General features: G+C 37.3%; 1 pseudogene; it reads left to right on the top strand.

The window, feature by feature from the left end:
- The first annotated feature begins 1,626 nt into the window (after positions 1–1,626).
- Positions 1,627–1,749, top strand: LOC120622599 (uncharacterized; annotated as a pseudogene).
- The last annotated feature ends 11,085 nt before the right edge of the window (positions 1,750–12,834 follow it).

The following is a 12,834-nucleotide window of genomic DNA, read 5'->3' as shown; positions in this document are numbered from 1 at the left end:
GTCATTTTCTCCTTAGAATCAACCACCCAACCTGCCTCCTGCATTTTACTCCTTGTTTTGGTAAACGGTACAACCATTTACCATTACCATGTCCGGAAAACTTGAGTCTTCCAAAATTGCTCCCTTTTCTTATCTCCTACATCCTGTTGACTCTGCAGCCCAAGCACCCCATAGGTCTGTGTCCTCTTCTCCAGGACCTCATCCCCACCAGTGTCAGTTCAGGCCCTCGTTTGTTCTCTTCTTTTGTGTAGTCTCCCTGCCTCAGTATTCTGCCCCTCCAATCAGTCCTCTGTATCACTTTCAAAGGAAATTTTCCACACACCTGACCATATCCCTCCCTGGATTACTTATCACTTAGATAAAATCCAAACTCTCTTATCATCTGTCCTTTACCTTCAGCCTATCTCCCATGTCTCCCCATATGTGCCCTATCATCTCACTGGATTCAACTACTTTTTGTTTCCCAAACTTGTCACACAGTTTCCCCATCTTTAGACCTTTGTATAAGCTGTTGCTTCTGCTTCAAATGCTCTTTCTTCACCTACTGTTCATCCTCAGGATAATTCGGGCATCTCTGTGCTTTCAGAGCACCTTGACGTTTCTCCACCTTACCACTTACCTTCTCCTGCAGTCACCTCAGCCTGCTTGAGTCCTGTGCAGATTGACCCTTCCTTGCCTTTTCTATCTTAAGATCCCCAGCACACAACACTGTGGATATTTCAGTAAATGTTGATTGGAAAGACAGATGATTAAGTGAAAAGAAAGCCTCTTTTGTCAAGAAATTTACTGTTGGGTAAATAAAACTAATATATAAGTAAAAATGGAAAAAGAACGTATGGCCATGCATACGTGAATGGAAATAATAAAATGTCATTCGATTAAGACCAGGACTGACTGATAAGATAGGCATCATAAATTTGTTGAAAAAGATGGATAATTCATTGAATGATGTTGAAAATCGATTATTTTTAATGTACTAAAGTCCTGACCTCATGCCATGCCCCAGATTAATTAAGTCCATACGAATTAAAGAACTACTGTAAATAATAAGATCATTTTTTAAAGTTAGGAGAAACATTTACTGAGTAGTTGTTTGCTTTCTGATTGAGAAATCTCTAAGCATAATAATAATGAAAGAAAAAAACTTAAAAAGGCTGATAGATTGACTACATGAAAATATAAAACTTCAAAAATATCATAAAAGTACAAGTCAAACAAACTAGGAAAAACATTTACCTATAAATACAACAAAAAGTTTTCACATAAGTGCTTATAAAAAATGATTGTAAAAACTACTAAGATTTTAATAGAAAATAAGCAAAGGACACTATACATAATTTAAAGAAAAGAAAGTGTAATGGTTAATAAGCAAATTAACATCATTAATTATCAAAGAAATATAAATCAAAATAATGCTTAGATACTACTTCTTGGCCCATCAAATCGACAAAGATTTAAAAGATACTAATAGTTAATGTAAATAAGGGTTCAGGAGCCGCAGGCTTGTACCCAGCAGGGGGAAGCTCGCACAATAACTTCCAGGAAAGCAATTTGTAAATAGGTATCAAGAGGCTAAAAATGCTGACATTCTCTTACCAATTAATTCCTTTTCAAGAATCCACTTCTTTCTAAGGCCATGCTACCCTGAACAAACCCGATTCCGTCTGATCTCGGAAGCTAAGCAGGGTCGGGCCTGGTTAGTACTTGGATTGAAGACCACCTACCTAGGAAGACCGGGTGCTGTAGGCATAAAAAATAAATAAATAAAATAAGAGATTGTAAACTGACAAGGTTCTTGCAATCTGTGAGGTCAACCAAGGATTGCTTCGCCTAAAAAAAAAAAGAAAAAGAACCCACTTTATGAAGAGAGATAAGGAAAAGTTTATATGCAAATGTAGTTATCTTGTCATCTTCTAGAATAGTGAAAAAGTGGAAGCAATCTAAATGTCCAAGAATAAGGAAATTACTGCTTAATTATGGCATATTCATACAATAAAATACTATACAATATTTTTTAAAAATCATGTTTCTGAAGAATAAGTAATGGCATGGAAAGTATTTCTGATATAATGTAAGTTAAATAACTGGTGTATAAAACTTGTACCACATGTTCTAAATTTTCTTGAAAATAAATGTTCATATAACTTTTAAGTATAAATATGAACAAATATTCTAGAAAAATAAATAAATATATGTGAAATTATGGTCGATTATGGTTTTATTCCTTATGTTTCTAGTTGATCCTCCAAGCATATGTTACTTTTACAAATCAGTTTTAGGCGTGGGGTTTTTTTGATTTTTTTTTTTTTTTTTTTTTTTTTTGACACATGTAGGTCTGAGGGAAAGCTGAAGTCCATGTGGAGATGAGGTTCGTTGAGTAAATCTGACTGCCCCACAGGTATTTGTGAGTGATTCCATGTTCACCTCTAGTTTTCTGAGCCACTGAAGATTCACAAGTTACCAGCATCAGTTAGAAAACTGTGCCTCTACCATCTGGGGAAAACTGTGCCTCTACCAGTTCATGGGGAAATGGTGTAGTAACACTCCCAGCCTGGCTCTGTCACTCTCCATTACTCTCTCTACTCTTGGGAAGCCAGCTACCTGACTGCCCTGCGTGTATTTATAAAATGGAGGCAGTAATGGTAGCACTTGACTTATGACCTCCGTTTCAAAGAACGAAGGTCTCCTGTAAAGATGAGCACCTAATTACATTAAGTCTTCACTTAACATCTCAATAGGTTCTGCGGATTTTTAAAGGAAAACAATATATAATGAAACCAATTTTGCTAATTGATGTAAACGGATTAAGTTCCTACAGCATCTCATCAACATTATAATGAAACGAATTTATTTGAGGACCTGATGTACCAGCTGGAATCAAATGGGAAGTTATTAAGTGCCAGAGTAATCTGATACACAAATAAACATTTCTCTCAGTTCTCATGACTTACAAGTAAACTTTAAGGTTGATAACAGCATTTAATGAGTTAATGCTAGCTATGATGTAACAAATTATTGAAATGTAGCTTGAGGTCGAAATCGTTGCAATTTGTTAAAACTGGACTTGCGTGAGAAATTAAAATAGAATAATAATGATGCTTAATTATTAGCCAAAATACTCAGCTAAAATGCTTACTCATTGGTCTACCATGAATGCGTTCAAATAATAATCACTCTGTTTTTCAGGAGATCAATATTGAGACTGTACTTTGGAACCCTGAAAGAAAAGCAATTAAGTTCCCCTGAAAAATTCTTCTGGAGAGAAGCTTATGGACTCCTTAGACCCCAGTCTCATGGTGGATTTGGGTACCATGATGTATCTTTCTTCTAAAAGTTTCGGTGTTGTACCTTAGTATTATTTTTTGTGTGACTAGGTAGCTCTTTAATTTTTTAACTTCACCTGTGTGTCTGATCTCTTCCAACTGGGCTGCAGGTTCTTGAGGGCCTGTGTCTTTTACTTCCTGGACACCATTAACGCTTAGTACAGCATTGCATAGCTTAAATTAAGTAACTTAAGTGCTTAGTAAATATGTATTAAGTAAACAAGGTACAAATTAATTTCGGGCAAGCTCTGGGCTCCAGTGGAATTATTTGATATCCTACTCTACTGTCTCAGACACTTCCCTCAATGACATGCTTCTGTACCTAAGATTCCCACCATCACTTGGCTCTTTTGGAAAAGAAGACCGGCATTGAAATGTAAATATCCAACCTGGGAGGTGTCACCCACATATTGTCCTTGACAGTTTCCTAGCAGAGAGCTTGGGCCTGGGATTGTGTCTAGGGAAAGAGCCAGAGAACCTAGGGTCCCACTTTGGGGTAGGTGGAGCACTCCAATGACAGCTATGACAAATGAGGGGTGGAGTATAGAACATGAGTCCACTGGGCTGGGCACCTGTGGGGTGGGGCAGGGGAATGCCTAACTGGGCTAGCATTTACCTCGATACAACCAGAATTGATCTGTCCCATAGAGCCTTTACAAGCTAACCCAGAGCTAACCCAGCACCTTTGGATATGAACCAAGTATTCAAGTGAATAAATTCCCTTCTGACCAAGGTGGACAAATGACTGACTCCAGGTCACACTCACAGTGTTGTCTGAGTGGTGACTAGGAACTAGGCCAGAGCTCTTTGCAATCTCTTCTACATTCAGAAATAACTGCTAATCTCAATGCAATTGCAATGAGAACCAAAGCAGAGTAGCGGAGAGAAACAATTTCTGGGGTAAGCAGAGGGCTTTATTAACTCAAGTTCTCATCTGGAATTGCCCCTCCCCCCAAATGATGGGGAGATGGGTTGGTGTCATGTGGCCCTTGATCCACCAAAAAAGCTTCTGATTTCTGAATGATCTTTTCATAAATATACCTATGCCCACATGTGATATACCTATGCCTAAGTGCCTCTGCGTATATAATTCCAGGATTTTTTTCTATAAATTCTTGCTAACATGATGAGCAGCAGTCGGAAGTCAGCAATATCCCAAAGTGAGTGGAGAGTTCATGGCCGCCAGTCAGGGTCCTCTCTCCTCTATCAACCTCCAGCAGGAAATAGACAGAGAAGGTCCCTATGGTTACAAGGGCTTGGCTGCTTTATTACTTTCATTCTTATGGGCGTTTTTACAAGAAGTAAGCAAAGTACGAAATATTTTATAGCCTTTCAGATAGAAAGTAGGATACCACAATTCAAAGAATCAAGACCCCTGTAAAGATGAGAACCTAACTACAAGCTCCTTTGGGAATCAATGGGAAATTATTATGTTCCAGAGCTTATCTTATACACAAATAAACGTTTCTCTAAGTTTTGACTACGAAGACATAAATTTTCGAGTTGGATGGGGAGAGTTTAGGTTATGACCTAGAGTCAAACCTTATCACCAGCATTCACCAACAGGATCTTGGGTGTTGCCTAAGTTTGCCTAACTAGTTCTCTCATTTGTAAAATGGAAATAAGTGATACAGTCTCCAGGAAGATTAAATAAGGTAATGAGAAGAAAGCACAGTGTGAGTGCTTACCAAGTGTTCATTTGCCCTTATTTTCCATTCTAAATGATAAGCTGAATTAATTAACCACTAAGGAAGATTTCTGACCAGTAGCCAAAGAAGGCTTTGAAAACCCTCAAGGGTAAGAAGAGTCTGAAAAATAAGCCGCAAAAAAGAAAGCAGTCTGTTTTAGTGACATTTACAATGATCTGGAACTAGATGGCAGTCAGGCCAATCCTGATTTTATTGATTCTATGAACTGGAGTTACCTTTGTGGATATCTGTCTCACCACAGAAGCTGGAAACTCCCTGAGGGAGTGTATGGGGACTGAAAATGAGAAGAACTCTGTCTTGTTGAACCTGAATCTGCACAGAATTCTGTGTGGAGCCTCACAGTTTGATTGTTAATTAAAATTTCATCATTTGACCTACCCTCTCCACCAATTAGTCCTAAAATACCATTCTTAGCTAATTTTAGATCTCCTTAAGGCTTACCCATAAGCCAGCTTTCATATTTTTGCCCCTATGTTCTGCTCAAAAACATGGATCAAATAAATTTACCTGTGCTTTCAGACGGACTGTTTCTATAGAAGTGAGCCAGCCTGAGTGACAAGCCAAGCGATGCCTGTGTCCTTATCTATAGTTGCATAATTCCACTGGTTAGCAATCTCTATTCAATACCCTCTGTTTTCTCCTACAAAGTTCTTGTACCTAAGGATAGAAGTAAAGTGTGATGCCCTCATGTCAAGATGGCTCACTAACCCTTCACCAGTCTAAGATATTCTCTGAGCTATTTGTAGCATTTAGACCCACATCTTACTTTTTATGGGCTATCTTTTTGACCAAATTGATCAAAACTTGGCCCTTAACAGCTCTCCAACTGTGTAAGTGACTCAACACACCAACCATTAGCTGCTAGCTATATCCCGGCAAGTTCTGTCAGCTGCAGACCATGGGGGGAAATGCTTTCTATAAGACTTTATATCATCATCACCATCATCACCACTACCATCACTATTAGGACCTCCTGCTAGTTCACCTAATAAATCCTGCACAGAAATAGAAATGTGGTCATTACTTCATCAGTTCACAAGACTTCCCTACAGACTCCTGGAAGTTCCCCTTCTTTTTTTTTGCAAACAGGAAACCAAAAAGAAGTGACATATCCTCCCTCCCCCCATTCTATATCCACATTCTCTATTTCCTTCTTCTTTCAGTTCCTTCTGCCAATTCACAGCAATCATTTTTCCTCTTACTCACTCAATCTTCAGTGACTGCTGATCCTTAGCACCAAGACATGGGACAACCCAGACTCCTAGGAACATTATCAAGTTGAGTACATTCTGAGTCAGTATTCTACACATTAATGTGTGTTGTGCATGGTTCAACTGGACTATGATACTTGACAACTCACTCATCCTGAGTAGAAGTACCAATGACATTAAGTTTGTGACATTTAGTTCATTCTTATCACACACTCCAATTTTTCTAGAGACATCTCAAGCATCCCTATTGGGACACAAAGGTAATTCCAGAAAGGAAAGCGATCTAAGTGTGTATTTTTCCTTCGTTGTTCCCTTATCATGCCTTGCAAGCCACTGATGCAAAGTTCCCAACCAGCAGCATGAGAGCTAACAGAGACAGCCTTGTTTGACTCTGTCCAGTTACCAGGAAAGAGAACTTTCTCACAGTTGTGTAGCATAATTGGTTCCTTCAGAAATATCATTAAACAAGAACACTGAAAAAAAGCTCTCAGGTTTCAGCAGAGATGTTGTATACACTGTATATGACCCATCATAAAGACCCACCCCTCTCTGATCCTGATAAGGCAAAGATTAAGGTCCACCTCTATTTGCCACATCCTATTTCTTTCTGTCTAAGACAGAACAATTTCTGGAACCAACTGGTTCCTTTCTCTGCTGGTCCTAAGAACAATCTTCTTTTTATAGTGCTGAGTGGTTAAGTCATGCACCAAGTAGATACCCAATAAATACTTATTTATGATCATGACTCAACAATTCAGGTAGTCATTGAGCTATGATTGGTCACTCTGTAGCCCCTGGTTTACCATATCCTCTCAGAGAATATTTCCAGCTCTCCCTAGAAAGTCTGTCACCATCACTACACTTTGCAAGGGAAGGCAGTCATCCTGGAGCTCCTTGACCTTCCTACTAACTTCAGAATCCACTCAGCTCAGGCTCATTTTCCATCTCTCTCCAAGAGCCTGTTAGGCTAATCCTATTGTGCCCATATTCCCATTTACCTTAGTCACTGCCAGAAGAACAAGCTTTCTAGGTCACCCAATGTGACCATTGAATGTTCATCCCGGTTCCCTTGAGTTTATTACCTAGTCTGAAGCAACCTGCCCTGCCTTCCTGAAACTCTTCCACTGTGCCCTTTGCAACTCCAGATCTGTCACCATCAAAGGTCCTGGTAACCTCTTCCTCTTCTCCGAACACTCCCTCCACCTCTTGGCAGTAAGTGAACCTGGCTGCCTCTGATTACTGTCTCCTGAACAGTCCTCTCAGGTGGAAGCTGGTTTTACTTTTCACCTCATAACTTAGGAAACTCAGGGCCTAAGGGTCTAGTAGGTGTTCTGCTTGCCATTTCCAAACTATTTCCTTACTGTCTTCCCTCTAAATATCTTTTGAAGCCCTCAAGCCCTTCCCCTTTCAATCATCAAATTCTAGTCCCATTGACCTCCTTTCTGTACTCCTAGCATACTTTGTGTATAGTCCACATTTTTCTATCTTATCTATAGCAGTATTGAATTAGGTCAAATATGTTGCTGGAATCAAGGTATGTTATACTATTATTTAAGGTAGTAGCTCTTAATCAGAAGTGTTACTGTGTTCCCCAGAGGGCTGGAAATGTATGGAGGCCTTTTGGGGTTTTTCAAATGACTGAGGAGATTGAGTGGGTAGAGGTAATCTCCTTAAAGTGTTTTGAAGAATATTCTATCCAAAATTCCAAGAATGCCCCATGTTGAGACTCCTAGTCTAAGGCATTCTTGTGTCCACAAAAAGACTTGTACAAGAATATATATAGCAACTTTATTCATAATAGTAAAACCTGAAAATATCCCAGGTGTCTATCAATAAGAGAATAGGTAAACAAACTGTGGCATATTTATATAATTATGAATTAAATATTGTTCAGCAATAAAAGAGAACAAATTATTGACGTATGCAACATGATGAATCTTCAAAACAGTATTAAACATTAAAAATATACTGAATGAAAGAAGCTTTACAGAAAAAATTACATATGGTTTGATTCCATTTATATGGAAGTTCTAGCAAGACCAGCTCCATAATTTCCAGGACCTAGTAGTACAAAATGAAAAGGTGGGCCCCTTATTAAAATACTAAGAATTTTAAAATTATTATGGCAGAGCATTATATCAAGTATGAAGCTCTTCAGAAACATGTGGTCTTATGTGACTGAACAGGTCGCATGCCCATGAAGCTGGCCTTGAGTGCTAGAATATGCAAACTAATTTATGGTGGGGGAAAAAAATCAGAATTAGGATTGCATCCGAAGGGAGCAAGGATTGAATGGAAAAGGTAAAATAGAACTTTCTAGAAATGATGGTTATATGTATCTTGATAAGAGTCTGGATCACAGATATATGCATTTACCAAAGTCATTTAATGTTATACTTTATTACTTTCTTTTTATTGTTTTACTGCAAAAGGAAAAAAAATTTAAAAACACAGATCTTTAGTTAATGATATTCATGCTGAAGTAGAGAAAATTTTGTACTGAAATTTGTAATCATCTTGGGAATGCTTCAAAATAATTAGATAGATGGGTAAATAGATGAATAGGTATGTGGTAAAGCAAGTATAGTAAAATGTTAATGGTATAATATAGGTCGTAGACAACTAAAACTCAACACAAAATACCCAAACTGCGCACCAGCACATCTGAGCATGGGATCTGCACATAAGAGCTACCACAGTTGGAGCTGTCATCCTACATTGACATAAAGCTGTGTATTATGACTCAGAATGGACAAGATGGTTTCAGCAACACCGGGAACTGCTTGGAAAGGCCCTTTCCAGAGTCACGGCTTAGAAAAGGAAAACTGTTTTCTGAAGGACAGCACAGACAGAGGATCAGGCAACAGGCAGGTATCTTGCCTTAAGATTAAAGTGATTCTCACTGGAGAAATAAAGGATCCTCAAATAGCTAGTAAACTCCCTCATTTTCCCCCAGTTTTATTGAGAGATAATTGACGTACAATATTACGTAAGTTTAAGGTGTACAATGTGTTGGTTTGATATTTATATATTGCAAAATGATTAACACCATTGCGTTAGCTAACATCCTGTCAAGCCCTCATGTTGTAGATAAGAAAACTGAGTCCAAGGGGTTGGAATGACTCTATTTAAAGTTCACACAGTGGATGACCCAAACTCCCAGCTCCTAGTTCAATTTGGTTCTACTATCCAACGCTGCCTCCCTAGCATTGAAATAAATGTCTGGTGTTAAAAAAAAAAAAAAAGAGGGAAGAGGAGCTTCTGGGTTGGTGAAAACAAGGAGATAAAGGGAGAGTGGTACACCTGGAGAGGGCATGGAAGCTCTGTACCTCTTCTCCATACTTTGCCTTGTGCCTATCTTCCAAATGGTTGTTCCTGAGTTATATTCTTTTATAATAAACTGGTGATCTAGTTTAAAAAAGAGGGAAAAAAGTGCAGCGAAAATGTTCTGTTTATAAAAATCTAGAGGGGAAACTGCAACTAGAACAGGCCGACACACTAGTTTTTGCAGATGAGGAAAATGGGGTCAAAAAATTAGGAACTTTCTCCCAGTCCCCCGGCAAGCTGCGGGCTGTCCAGTCCGGGATTCAGGTTTCTTCTCTATCTGGCCACCTCATGCTAGAATACAAGGCAGCCATAAATCAATGCTGAAGGCTTGGCTGGTAGGAAGCCTGAACTAAGGTGTATCGTTAAGTCTTTGAATTTGAGGCTTCACTTTCTGTTTTCCTTTACAAACCCCAGGGATAAAAGAAAAGATATCTCTACATATTCTACAGATATTAAAAATATATAACAGAATGGTATAAACAACTTTATGCCAATAAATTGAACAATTTTGATGACACGGAAAAAAACTCCTTAAAAGGCACAAATATTAAAACAGACACAAAAAGAAACAGAAAATCTGAATTGCTTTCTATTTTTTAAAACATTGAATTTGTAATTGAATATCTTCCTACAAAGAACCTCCAGGCTCAGGTGGCTTCACTGGTGAATGCTAACAAACATTCAAGAGACACAGAAAAAGAAATCAGACTTATTATCCGAGGTGAGTAGTGGGGGCGGGGGTGGATTGGAGGAAGGCTGTACAAACTACCAGTATTAAAATACGTAAGCACCAGGGATGTGATGTGCAACATGGTGACTGCAGTTACCACTGCTGTATCATATATGTGAAAGTTGTGAAAAGAGCAAATCCTCAAAGATCTTATAGGAAGAAAATTTTTTTTCTTTTTTTCCCATTTCTTTTTATTGCAGCTATATGAAATGATGGATGTTAAGTAAACTTATTGTGGTAATCATTTCACAGTATATGTAAGTCAAACCCTTATGCTGTATACCTAAAACTCATACAGGGATGTATGTGAATTATATCTCAATAAAACTGGAAAAATTTCTTTTAAAGGAAATAATACAAAATCTACAAAAACTTTCAGAAATTAGAAAAAGAAAGAACACTTTCCAACTTATTTTTTGAGGTCAGCATTACCCAAAGCGATTATAATTAAGAAAACTAAAAAAAAGAAAGAAAAGAAAAAGAAAATTGCAGATAAGGATCTCTCATGAACACAGTTGCAAAACTTTTTAACAAAATATTAGCAAATGGAATCATAATTTATAACAAAAATAGTATATTAAGACCAAGTGAGATTTTTCCCAGGAATACCAGGTTAGTTTAGAATTCAAATAGAATAAAGAAGAAAAACAGTATGATTACCTCAATAGAGGTAGAAAAAGCATTTGACAAACTTTAACACCCATTTGTGATTAAAAAAATAAAAAGCCCTCAGGAAACTAGAAATAGAAAAAAAAAATCAACCTGAAAAGGGTATCCACAATAAAGCCTGCAGCTAACATAATATTTAATAGTAAACAATTGAACGTTTTCTTCCCAAGATCAGGAATAGGGTAAGGGTGTCTACTTTCATCACTTCTATTCAATATTATACTGGAGATCCTAGTCAATGCAATAAATAAAATTTAAAAGAAAGAAGGAAAATTTTCTTTGAAGATGACATGATTGTGTACATATCAGATCCTAAGGAATCTACAAAAAAAAAAAAGCTACTAGAACTAATAAATTTAGCAAGGTTGCAGGACATAAAGTCAGTATATACAAATAAATTGTATTTATATATACTAGTAATGAACAATTGGAAAGTGAATTTACAATAATATCAAATGACATAAAATGTTTATGGTTAAATTTAACAAAATATGTGTAAGAGGGTCTTACACATATTTTGAAAACAACAAACATTCTGAGAGAAATTAAAGTGAGATCTAAAGAAATGGAGAGATAGGCTATGACATGAACTAGAAAACTCAATATTACAAAAAATGTCAATTTTCCCTATATCGATATATAGATTCAATGTTATCCCAATCAAAATCTCAGCAGGCTTTTTTTTGGTAGAAATTAACAAGCGTATTCTAAAATTTATATTTAAATACAAAGGACCAAGAATAATCAAAACAACTTGAGGAAAAACCCACTACACTGGAGAACTTCTATTTCATTTCAAGACTACTGTAATCAAGACAGTGTAGTACTGGAATAAGGATAGACAGATAGAGCAACAAAACCATAAAGTTCTGAAATAGACCCCACACATATATATCAACTAATTTTTGATAGGCATGTTGACCTTTAACAAGCACACAGACAGAAATTTCCCCAGCAAAATGAGTTTATTCAGGAACAACACAGAATTGCAATTCTGGACATACAATCTAATGGTGAACCACAAGCAAGTCCAGAGAAAAAAAAAAGAGAAGAACCTCTTTTCTGAACTTGAGGAGGGGCAGTCCATTGAAGGAAACTGTAAATTTGAAGTATAGAGTCTTTTTATTGACTAAGAATGGTAATTGGGCCGTAGAGATTCCTGACGCCGGGACGCAGACCGCAGGGATCCGGAGAAGACAGGCTTGGACACAGAAGAATGGGGACCCTCTCTTTCAAATAGAGCTGAGAAGATTGAGAATGATGGATTCTACTCCCATAATGGAGAGCTACTGTTTTTGTTGATTGAAACTGTAGATAATATGCTCCAGGGTAGGTAAAAATAAGTCGAAGTCTTCCATTAAAAAGAACCTTAAATGTACTGTACTGAAAGTACATTTTGACAAAGGGAACTCAGGTCTTGAACAAGACTAGTGAGATGATGGAAGGCCATGTATCTCTCTTTGATTTTAAAATGAAACATTTCCTAAAAAATATTCAGTGCAAAGACCCGATGTTTCAATTCATGGTGAAGAGAAATGCTTTTTTTTTTTTTTGGCTTCCAATGCAGTAATTTAAAAGGTTCTAATTAGGCTATCTAAATCCTTCAATTCTAGGCATGTGCTTGAAGGAGCCTACGGGTAATATATATAAAGAAACACATTTCTATGTTGTGGGTAGCACTTAGCACACTTAGGAACATTGCAAATTAAGTATGAATGAAAATATGAAAAATGTGAGAGAGAAGAAATGCAAGTATAGATTCCTTCTTTCTCATAAATGGACCCAAAACTATTCGGATTCCAGGTTATTAAAGGTCTATACTTCTGGGGGAAAAAAAAAAAAAGTGTGGCAATCTTCCATTGGCT

This window comes from Pteropus medius, unplaced genomic scaffold, assembly GCF_902729225.1.
Source record: "Pteropus medius unplaced genomic scaffold, Ma_sr-lr_union100, whole genome shotgun sequence".
Taxonomy (NCBI): Eukaryota; Metazoa; Chordata; class Mammalia; order Chiroptera; family Pteropodidae; genus Pteropus; species Pteropus medius.
This window is presented reverse-complemented; position numbering and strand designations above follow the sequence as displayed.